The sequence below is a fragment of the Tamandua tetradactyla genome, chromosome 3, assembly GCF_023851605.1.
Source record: "Tamandua tetradactyla isolate mTamTet1 chromosome 3, mTamTet1.pri, whole genome shotgun sequence".
Lineage (NCBI taxonomy): Eukaryota > Metazoa > Chordata > Mammalia > Pilosa > Myrmecophagidae > Tamandua > Tamandua tetradactyla.
Genome location: NC_135329.1, coordinates 155545550 through 155557929, shown reverse-complemented (window position 1 = coordinate 155557929; position 12380 = coordinate 155545550). Strand labels below are relative to the sequence as shown.

Sequence of the window (12380 nt, the reverse complement as noted above, 5' to 3'; positions counted from 1 at the left end):
GTCTACCCAAAATATTTTAAGCTTTGTGCCCCATATTTTTTTTTCCTATATCCCTTCCTACTCTTTCATTGATCACTAGTATTTCAATCTACTCAATTTATTTTAACATTTTTCCCTTATCATTTATTTTATTATGTTTTATTTATTTTTATTTTATTTCATTTTACATAGGCAGGCACCGGGAAACAAACCTGGGTTTCAGGCATGGCAGGCAAGAACTCTGCCATTGAGCCACTGTTGCCTGCCTTATTATTTATTTCTTTAATCCATATTTTTTACTCATCTCTCCATAATACAGATAGAAGGAGCATCAGATACAAGATTCTCACATCAGTCACATTGCGAAAGCTATATCATTATACAATCATCTTCAAAAAACATAGCTAGTGGAACACAGCTCTACAATTTCAGGTACTTCCCTCTAGCCACCATAAACTAAAAAGGGGATATCTATATAATACATAAGAATATCCTCCAGGATAACCTCCTGACTCTGAAATCTCTCAGCCACTGACACTTTGTTTCATTTCTCTCTTTCCCTTTTTGGTCGAGAAGTTTTTCTCAATCCCTTGATGCTGAGTCCCAATCAATCCAAGATTTCTGTCCTACATTGCCAGGGAGACTTACACCCCTGGAAGTCATGTGGGTAGGGGGGTGGAGGGCAAAGAGTTTGCTTGCCATGTTGGCTGACAGAGAGGCCACATCTGAGCAACAAGAGAGATTCTCTGGGAGTGACTCTTAGGCCTAATTTTAAGTAGGCTTAGCCTATCCTTTGCCGGATAAGTTTCATAGGAACAACCCCCAAGATTGAGAGCTCAGCCTGTTGATTTGGTTGTACCCACTGATTGCGAGAATATCAGGGTTTTTCCAAATGGGGAAGTTGAATTTTCCCACTTCTCACCATTCCCCCAAAGGGACTTGGCAAATACTTCTTTATTCACTGTTCAAATTACTCTAGGATTTATCCGGGCATCACACTAACCTAGACAAAACCTACAAAGTCTCATTCAAGGTTCCATGTACTTATGGGGTTCATTTAAATTGTCCATATAAGTTATATTAGGAAATGCACTAGTTAAAATAGAAATTTTATACAAAATAAACATTTCTTGCTTTAGCCTCACAGAGAGGTTGAAGTTTTTAAAAAAATTTCAAGATGAATGATCATCTATTTCCAATATCATGCAATATTGACATTCCTTTGTTCTTTCTCACATGAAAACATTTTTAAACATTTAGTTGCTATTATTGTACACTCTAGGCATCCCTAGATTATACCATCTCAGTCTTTATCGTCTATCTTTCCTTCTGGTTTCATATGTGTCCCCAGCCCTCCTTACTCTATCATTCTCACATTCAGCTTCATTCAGTGTACTTAGTTTATTGTGCTACAATCAGGTAGTATTGTGCTATCCATTTTTGAATTTTTAGTTAGTTCTGTTGCACAATCTTTATCCCTTCAACTCCAATTACCCAATCTCCACCCTATTTCTATCTCCTGTTGATCTCTGTTCTTAACTAAGCAAGATTCTACAAGTTCATTCATTAATGTTAGCTCATATCAGTGTGAACATACAGCATTTGTCCTTTTGTCTCTGGCTAATCTGACTCAGCATAATGTCGTCAAGGTCCATCCACATTGATCCATGCTTCAAGACTTTATTCTGTTTAACAGCTGCATAATATTCCACTTAATGTATATACCACAGCCTCTTTAGCCACTTATCTGTTGATGGACATTTGGGCTGTTTCCATCTCATGACAACTGTAAATAATGCTGCTATAAACACTGGTGTGCAAATGTCTGTTTGTGTCCTTACCCTCATGACCTCTGAATAGATACCTATCAATGGTATTGCTGGATCATATAGCACTTCTATACTTAGCTTCCTGAGGAACCTCCAAACTGCCTTCCACAGTGGTTGTACCTTTTGACATTCCCACCAAAAGTGGATAAGTGTGCCTCTTTCTCCACATCCTCTCCAGCACTTGTTGTTTACTGTTTTATTGATAATGGCCATTCTGGTGGGTGTGAGATGATATCTCACTATGGTTTTGATTTGCATTTCCTACTAGTTGGGGAAGTTGAGCATCTTTCCATGTGCCTTTTAGCCATTTGTATTTCCTTTTCTGAGAAGTGTCTGTTCATGGCTTTTGCCAATATTTTAATTGGGCTATTTGTGTTTTTATTGTTGAGTTGAACAATCACTTTACATATTCTAGATACTAGACCTTTATCTGGTATGTCATTTCCAAATATAGTCTCCTATTGGGTGGGCTGTCTTTTTACTTTCTTGACAAAGTTCTTTGATATACAAAAGTGTTTAATTTTGAGGAGTTCCCATTTATTGATTTCTTTCTCCAGTGCTTGTGCTTTGGGTATAAGATATAAGAAATCCCTTCCTAACACAGGTTTTATAAGGTATTTCCCTGTATTTTCTTTGAAAAGTTTTATGGTTTTAGTTCTAATGTTTAGTTCTTTGATCCATTTTGAGTTAATTTTTGTGTAGGGTATGAGATATGGATCCTCTTTCATTCTTTTGCATGTGGATTTCCAGTTCTCTAAGCATCATTTATTGAAGAGACTGTTCTGTCCCCGGTGAGTTGGCTTGACTGCTTTATCAAAGATCAATTGTCCATAGATGATAGGGTCTATATCTGAACACTTTATTCAATTCCATTGGTCAGTATATCTATCTTTATGCCAGTAACATGCTGTTTTGACCACTGTAGCTTTATAATATGTCTTAAAGTCAGGTAGTGTGAGACCTCCGACTTCATTTTTCTTTCTCAGGATATTTTTAGCTATTCAGTGCAACCTGCCCTTCCAGATAAATTTGGTTATTGGATTTTCTGTTTCTGCAGAGTAAGGGATTTTAATTGGCATTGCATTGAATCTATAAATCAATTTAGGAAGAATTGACTTCTTAACTACATTTAGTCTTCCAATCCATGAACATGGTATGCCCTTCCATTAATCTAGGTCTTCTGTGCTTTCCTTTATCAATTTCTTGTAGTTTCCCTTCTATAGGTCTTTTGTATACTTAGTTAAATTTATTCCTAAATATTTTATTCTTCTGGTTGCAATCGTAAATGAAATTTTTGCCTTGATTTCCCCTCAGAGTGTTCATTCCTAGTATATAGAAAAACTACAGATTTTTTGAGTGTTGATCTTGTAGCCTGCCACTTTGCTGTACTCATTTATTAGCTCTAGTAGTCTTGCTTTGGATTTTTCAGGGTTTTCAACATATAATATCATATCATCTGTAAAGAGTGAGATTTACTTCTGTCTTTCCAATTTTGATGCCTTGTATTTCCTTTTCTTGTCTAATTGCTTTGGCTAGAACTTCCACCACGATCTTGAATAACAATGGTGACAATGGACATCATTGTCTTGTTCCTCATCTTAGGGGTAAAGCTTTCAGTTTTTTCTCCATTGAGGATGATGTTAGCTGTGGGTTTTTCATATATTTCCTTTATCATGTTGGGGAAGTTCTCTTCTATTCCTATCCTTTGAAGTGTTTAGTATTTTCAACATTGTCTCATACCCTTTTCTACATCAATCAAGATAATCATGTGGTTTTTTCTTTTTTGATTTGTCGATATGGTGTATTACATTAATTGATTTTCTTATGTTGAACCATCCTTGCATACCTGGGATGAGTCCACAGTGGTCATGGTGTATACTTCTTTTAATGTGCTGCTGGATTTGATTTGCAAGAATTCTGTTGAGGATTTTTGCGTCTATATTCATTAGAGAGATTGGTGTGTAATTTTCTTTTCTTGTGGTATCTTTGTCCGGCTTTGGTATGAGGGTGATGTTGGCTTCATAGAATGAGTTAGGTAGCCTTCCCTCCTCTTCATTTTTTTTTTGAAGAGTTTGAGAAGGATTGGTATTCTTTCTTGAAAGCTGGATAGAATTCACATGAGAAGTCACGTGGTCCTGGACTTTTCTATTTGGGGAGCTTCTTAATGGTTGATTCAATTTCTTTACTTGTGATTGGTTTGTTGAGGTCATCTATTTCTTTTCAAGTCATTGTTGATTGTTCATGTCTTTCTAGGAAGTTGTTCATTTCATCTACATAATCTAGAATATTGGCAAAAAATTGATCATAGTATCCTCCCATTACCTCCTTTATTTCGTTGGGGTCAGTGCTTACATCTCCTCTTTCATTTCTGAATTTTTAAATTTGCATCCTCTCTCTTCTTCTGTAAACCTTGCCAATGTTTCATCAATCTTACTGATTTTCTCATAGAATCAACTTCTGATTTTGTTGACTTTCTCGATTGTTTTCATGTTCTTGACTTCATTTATTTCTGCTGTAATCTTCATCATTTCTTTCCTTTTGCTTCCTTTGGTGTTAGTTTGCTGTTCTTTTTCTAGTTCTTCCAAGTGAACAGTTAATTCCTCAATTTTTGCTCTTCTTTTTTTGATATAGGCATTTAGGATAGCATTTGACTCTTAGCACTGCCTTTGCTGCATCCCATAAATTTTGATGTGCTGTGTTTTCATTTTCATTTGCCTTGAGATATTTCTTTTGCAATTTCTTCCTTGACCCAATGGTTGTTTAAGAGTTGTTGTTGAGCCTCCATATATTTGTGAATTTTCTGGTCTTCTGCTTGTTATTATTTGCATTCCTTTATGGCCTGAGAAAGTGTTCTGTATGATTTCAATCTTTTTAAATTTATTGAGACTTCCTTGTGACCCAGCATATGGTCTATCTTTGAGAATGATCATAAGCGCTTGAGAAAAAGGCATATCCTGCTGTTGTGGGGTGCAATGTTCTAAAAATATCTGTCAAGTCTAGCTCATTTATTGTATTATTCAAAGTGTTTCTTTATTGATCCCCTGTAAGATGTTCTGTCCAATGATAATAATGGGGAATTGAAGTCTCCAACTATTATGGCAGATGTGTCTATTTCCCTTTTCAGTGTTTGCCTCATGTATTTTGGAGCGCTCTGGCTTGGTGCATAAATATGATTATGTCTTGTTGAATTCTTCCTTTTATTAATACATAGTGTCCTTCTATGTCTCTTTTGTCTTACATTTGAAGTCTAATTCATTAGATATTAGTATAGCTACATCTGCCCTCTTCTGGTTGTTTGCATGAAAATTTTCCCCAACCTTTCACTTTCAACCCATGTGTGTCCTTAGGTCTAAAATGTGTCTCGGGTAGATAGCATATAGATGGGTCCTGTTTTTCAATCCATTCTGCCAGTCTCTGTCTTTTGATTGGGTAGTTTAATCCATTAACATTTAGTGAGGCCAGTACTTTCTTCTACCATTTTGCCTTATATGTCATATCTAACTTTTTCTCTTTTTCTCTTTACGGATAGTCTTCATTTCCATATTTTTCTCCACACCTCTCTCTCCTGACTTTTCCTATGTGCCTCTAGTGTCCCTTTAGTAGTTCTTGCAGAGCTGGCTTCTTGGTCCAAATTCTCTCAGTGATTGTTTGTTTGAAAATGTTTTAATTTCTCCTTTTTTTTTTTTTTTTTTTTTTCATGGGCAGGCACTAGGAACTGAACCCAGGTTTCTGGGATGGCAGGCTTCGAGAAGTCTGCCTGCTGAGCCCCATGGCCCACCCCCCTCATTTTTGAATGACAATTTTGCTGGATATAGTTAGTTACAGTTTTTCCTTTTAGAATCTTCAATATATCATACCACTGTCTTCTCGCCTCCATGGTTTCTGTTGAGAAATCTACACAGTCTTATTGGGCTTCCCTTGTATATGACGGATTGCTTTTCTCTTGCTGCTTTCAAAATTCTTTCTCTTTGACATCTGACCCGCTGATGAGTAAGTGTCATGGAGTATATCTATTTGGATCTATTCTGTTTGGGGTATGCTGCACTGCTTGGATCTGTAATTTTAAGTCTTTCATAAGAGTTGGGAAATTTTCAGTGATAATTTCCTCCATTAGTCTTTCTCCTCCTTTTTCCTTCATATATTTATGTGCTTCATGTTGTCATTCAGTTCCCCAGCAGGTGATCAGGACCAATCACCACTATCACTGCTTCCTCCAAACAAACCTGTTAAGAACTGGTCTTTGCTGTAAAGCTCCTACACATTCTGACTTCTTCGTTCCCACACCTTCCACTGGGGCTTTCATTTCCTTTATTTGAGCAGGACATTCTTCATAGTCCCTAAGAATAATTACACATGGATAGTCGTGAAATATGAAAACAGTAAGCAAAAGTTTAGTTAGGATTTCTCTGATTTTTTTTCTCTCTCCCAAACCAAGGGAATTTCTTCCTTGACAGCTAAGTTTGTGCCTCCAACATGGGGTACATTAAATTAAATAAGAATGTTTCTGTGTATAATCTGTACACGTAAAGAAACTCTAGAGTTGCTCCTAGGTTCCCTAGCTTAATCCAGATAACATCAAGGGAAATGATAGGCTCTACCACATGACACAGGGTATGGGGAAAACTCTAGAGAATATGGAAGTATACCTAAAGGTAACAGAAATTCTATGCTCTGCCTTAGAACATAGAAGGAAAGAGTTGGGGGTCAAGGGGTTAGAATCCATGCAAATCTATTTCATACACTGACTATTAACTGATATACTGGCCACAAATACATAAATGTTTAATATTTAAAACTCTCTAGAATCATCTAGGATAGTGTTCTAGTTTGCTAATTGCTGGAATGCAATATACCAGAAATGGAATGGCTTTTAAAAAGGGGAATTTCATAGGTTGCCAGTTTACAGTTTTAAGGCTGAGAAAATGTCCCAGTTAAACAAGTCTATAGAAATGTCCAATCTAAGGCATCCAGGAAAAGATACCTTGATTCAAGAAGGCTGATGAAGTTCAGCGTTTCTCAAGTGGAAGGGCACATAGCAAACAGAGTTTCTCTCTCATCTGGAAAGATCCATGGTGAAACACAGTCAGGGTTCTTCTCTCATCTGGAAAGGCACATGGCTAACACGATGTCATCTGCTAGCTTCTTCTCCTGGCTTCCTGTTTCATGAAGCTCCCCGGAAGGCATTTTCCTTTTCATCACCAAAGGTTGCTGGCTGGTGGACTCTGCTTCTTGTGGCTATGTCATTCTACTCTGCTCTCTCTGAATTTCTTTCATTCTCCAAAATGTTCCTTCTTTTATAGAACTTCAGAAACTAATCAAGAGCCACCCAAATGGGTGGAGACCTGCCTCCATCTCATCCAGCTTAACCACTCTTGATTAAATCACACCTCCAGGGAGATGATCTAACTACAGTTTCAAACATACAATACTGAATATGGATTAGAAGAAGCAGCTGCCTTTACAAAATGGAATTAGGATCAAAACATGGCTTTTCTAGGGTACATACATCATTTCAAACCAGCACAGATACTGCAAAATACACAAAATTCCTTTAAAGAGCAGTTTCTTGGCAGAGGTGGGGGGATGTTTAGTTTCTAGTAAACATGAATTGTATAGGAACCGTATTCAGAATAATGGACCTGTTGAGACAATGGGGAGTGCGTGGGGAAGGGAGGAGAGATCCAGGGCAGGAAAGAGGGATTCAGTACAGGAGAGAGCATCCTTGAGAGGGACAGCCACTGACAGCTGGCTCTCTGAAGCTGTGGCACCAAGCAAAATCAAGGGTTAGGAACTGCTAGCCAGGGAGTAGCCTTTTGGGAATAGCAGTTTCACCTGAGGAAGATGGCATACCTCATCCCTCAAGCCCATTCAGTTAGACCACATTTACAGAAGATTGCGAATCATGGTTGTATTATTGGGCTTCAGCTCAGTCAGACTAGTTTGACTAGACCATCTCTAGTCAATTCTTTCCACTTGAGAATTCAGTTTTATGACCTCAGTGAGGGAAGAGGATTATAGTTTTCCAGAATTCTGAGAGCTTGAGCAAATTATACTGGCTCTAAATAGTAAAAAGGCTCTTACATTCCAACCTGAGAGGAAGTAATGAAAGGAAAATATATTATACACCTTTTCTTTCAAAGGGGTGCTACTTACTGCCAACCAATTACATTTTTATCCTGTTACTTTCTTGCCTCTTTTAATTCAGTAAACTGATTCATCTGTCAAATTTGCCATTTGGGGATACTGCATTAAAAAAAAAGCTATGTTTAGTACAATTTTATAAGTTTTTATAATTCCTTAAATGTGAACCATATAGACTGTTATCTAGGCACCATTTTTCATGAATGGGAATCTGCTGAACGTTGGTATATTTAAGTAAGTTTATATATCTACAGTAATTTATGTGCATATGACTTTCTTGAATATATTTTCGTATTATTCATGTTCACATATTTCTTTGCCTTATTTGTTACATTAGATTAAATGCTTTTGATGTAAAGATATTATTTCTTTGTAACATCTCAAAGTCAAATGTACCTGACTGTTAGGATTTTATTAGTGGAAGAAAAACAAGTGTAAATTCAGGCAGTAGGAATTGTTTCAGTTCTGAGGTAGAAACTAACTATAATATTTTCTAAGAGTAATAAAATATCTTTCTATGTTTCTGCTAATTTTTCACTGCCATCTACTGGTGCCTGATATTTCTGACTAAGATCCTCCAGGAAAGTCTACCGTAGGGATAGATATAAAGGAAAAATAAACTATGAAGTCATAAAAATTCTGTGGGATAGTTGCTTTCAAAGGAGTATGCATTATCTGATAGGTGAGAAACCCTCAGCTATATAATGCAAATTACTAAATTCTAAACAAAAGTTACTGTATTTACCACAACACCCCTATGCACTATAAGGCTCCTAATTACACTTATGGATACCAGCTATAATTTAGAAGTAAAAAAATAATTTCTATATAGTAATTCTTAGATGAACGTATATTAGTGGTATAATAATTACAAAATTTAAATTCAACAACATAATGCAATATTGTAAAATAAGTTTTTAATTTTGAATTTATTAGAGTTAATACAGATTAAAATTTCAAAGCACTAACATGGTTATTTAGATCACAGGTTTTTTTATGTATCATATTATTAAGTTTTGAGTTCTTTGGTGACTATTTGAGAAGGAATGAATCTCTGAGGCATAAAAAAATAAAATAGTTGATCTTTTAGTAATATCTTCAGTTTTTATAGTAACCGTACGAGGATTTGGTAACAAATTTCCCGAAGAATATAAATACAAATACAAATCATTGTAAAAGGTTTAACTCATATAAAAGAGACAGTGAAGGATATTTTAAAAATGGAACTGAGGAAAGCTGGGTTAGAGACTGTTAGAAGTCTAAATTCACTCAGAGAGGAAATATGGTACATACTTTACCTTACCTTTATAATTTTCATGGTAGAGAAAATTAGTTTTTGTAAATTATTTATAAAAAATCAAATTATTTTTCCTAAATACACTTAGAACAACTAGCTTTGGGCGGGCCACGGTGGCTCAGCAGGCAGAGGTCTCACCTGCCATAGCAGAGACCCGGGTTTGATCCCCAGTGCCTGCCCACTAAAAAAAAAACCAACTAGCTTGTTTTATTGTCTTGTCTGACTGACTTTCAATTGGCAGTAGCTCCTGACATTTTTCTTTTGGCTTAAGTATATAAGTGTCACATACTTAATGACTTAAAACAGTTAATTTAATGCATTTGGCAAGGCTGTTTGCTGGTTAATTGGCTTCAGAGCCAGGTTTTTAAGTATCTAGGGTTTTACCATTTGGCAATATAAATAAATCACTAAGAATATGACTTTCCTAAGTTTCTGATTTTGTATTTTCCAAAAAGCAATAGCCATCTTATTCTGTTTTTACAAGGATTATTTTACCTCCTCAAATAAAATTTTTGGAGTAATAGTTGTCTAAAGAAAAGTTCTCTATCTGTAGTTAATGAACATGCACAAGTTATCTGGGGGCAACAACACACACCTTTTTGACTAGTTTTCAGAACAGCAGGCTACTAGTAAATGCACTCAAGTGGTCAAGATACAGCATTCCTGGCCCAGTACCCACATAAGCCAATTCAGCATATTGGCCATAATTCTGACTAGTTATCTCTCACAAAATATAGCCAGGTGCTCACACAGTAACTTCTGACAACAGGAGAATTTACCTGCAAATCCAACAATAAATTGAAAAATGACTCAATCACTAACTTTTTGTATATGACCAATAACTTACTTAATTATTGGCCTAAATTTTTATACTGAAACATATTCATCAGAAAAATATGGGTATATTTAACCTTTTTGATATATGTGTAAAGCATTATATTACCTGAAAAGTTATTTACTTTTCATCTTCAGAAAAAATTTTATCCTGTAAGTATTACAGAAAATTTAAAATGCATCTGGTTAATTTAACCTTTTTATTATTTCTTAGGAGTCATGAAGGACTGTGCCTAATTCAAGGCACTTATATGGTTTTCTTGTTAGATGTAAGAACTAAGACTACATTATTACACAAAGATTCTGTTAAAAAGGCTTCAAAACACTAACTCCTTATTATAAAAACTTTCTTATAGTAAGCATCTTTGTAAAAGTATCCCATGGTAAACACTATGGGTTTTTTTTTTTTTTTAATATATACACTTCACAGAAAATTTCCAGTTTGAGTACTGTCAGAAAACAGTAAATGTAAATAACAAAACTTTTACAGTACAAAAAATTTTCATATGACAATCATTTCTCCATTTTATTTTCCTTTATCTTAACCATATGCTTTAAAGTAAAAAAAACAAAAACATGAAAAGCGAAAATTTGGGAAACTGGAATAAGAAACATCATTCATGTAATGCCAAAAAACCCAAACTCCAAATAGTCTTACATTACCATATATTCAAATGTATCTATCTAACTGTCAAGGCTGGCTGCCTGACAGAAAGAATGCACTCTGGCCTGTTGGAACTGCTGCCATGTTACCCAAGCCCAGATGTATAGAAAAAATGTGTTGCTGAGAGAAAAGGTACATTTCACCTCACACTTTTCAGACGTGCTCTATTGTACAAGTCATGACCATTAAATCCTCTAATCCTTCCAACTGTATTTTAAATACCCAGCCACAGTGATACAACTGCATAAGACAATCTCTTGATGGATGTTACTTATTTTATACGTGCTAATTATGACTTCTGAGTGGCCTGGCTTTAGATCTCATTCCATAATGATGTAACAGGTCAAGTTACCAGTTACAAGGTTCAGATTTACTATTTCTCTATTAACGTGTTTCCCAATTAATAAGCACAGGGAATATATTCATAAGTGGTAATTTAAGTACTTGTAAACTTATTTAGGAGTTCAATGTCAGAATTCTGAATTACAGACACTTGGGAATGTACAGAATTTTGCATATTCTTCAGTGGTCAGCACAGTGGTATACATATAAATAGTACATTAATTCAGTAAATAATTTCCAAATAAGACTTCTTTAGGCATTCTATTTGGGGATTCTTATAGAAAAAAGTCAAATTTGAAAAATTTCTAGATTAGTTTACAAATGAAAGGTACCTGCCATGGACTGATCATAATTCAAAAAGTTGGTGTTAAGGTTAGAAGTTGTGACTTTTTCAATGTGCCCATATGTACAAAGTAGACTCTAAGATACAAGGTTACAATATATATTAGAAAAAATATGGGAAAGAGTATGAAGAACAGGGTTAGGGTTGCAAATGAACAAAGTCTATTACTTTTTGTATAAATTGTAGCTACGAAATAAAATTCTTCCAAACACAAAGCATAATTGTAATAGCTTTTTGGAAAAATTGAAGTTTTAACCCACTGACTTAAATCCACTGACTTCTTTTTGATTAACTAGGATTTTTACCATTCCATACATGCTGAATTATAATTAAACAATTCATATAACCATGTTTTGTTAAAATGCAAAAGAAAAATTTGGTTCTTTGATTTCAAACTCAGAAATGAAAAGATTTCACCCCTATACTTATGCTTGATTTTCTTATAAAAATGTTATAGCCTTTATGTGAAAAAAGGCAGCTTTGATAATAAAGCAATAATTGGAACAACCATAGTATCATAAGCTCTACTCAAACTGCAAAGTGATGTTTCCTATTGAATAATGAAGAGACTGGACAAGAGTGAAAACTCAGAACTATAGACCAAAAAGGCAAATGTAAATAGAAGATACAGATCAAAACACAGAAAGACCAGAAGGCAAATACTTAAATATTAGAAAGATGCCTCAAAAATCAACCATTATGGAAAATAAAGGAATATGTATCTCTAAAATATAGAACTCCTGATACCTGATACATTTGGCTACTCTATAATGCCCATTTAATGGTTATAAATTTTTTATACAATTTTTCTGGATGTTATAGCAATCTCTAGGATTTGTGCACTTACCACAGTAAAAGTTTATTTTCGATTGTGAAATTAAAAGCAATTCAACCTTTAAAAAAAAAAAGCAATTCAACCTTTAAAAAGGAAAGAAAATGAAGAATCTCTCA

General features: G+C 35.0%; 1 pseudogene; it reads right to left on the bottom strand.

Moving 5' to 3' along the window:
* LOC143675803 (RNA-binding motif protein, X chromosome-like) overlaps positions 1 to 7663 on the bottom strand; it is a 29141-nt pseudogene extending 21478 nt beyond the window's left edge.
* Between the last annotated feature and the right edge of the window lie 4717 nt (positions 7664 to 12380).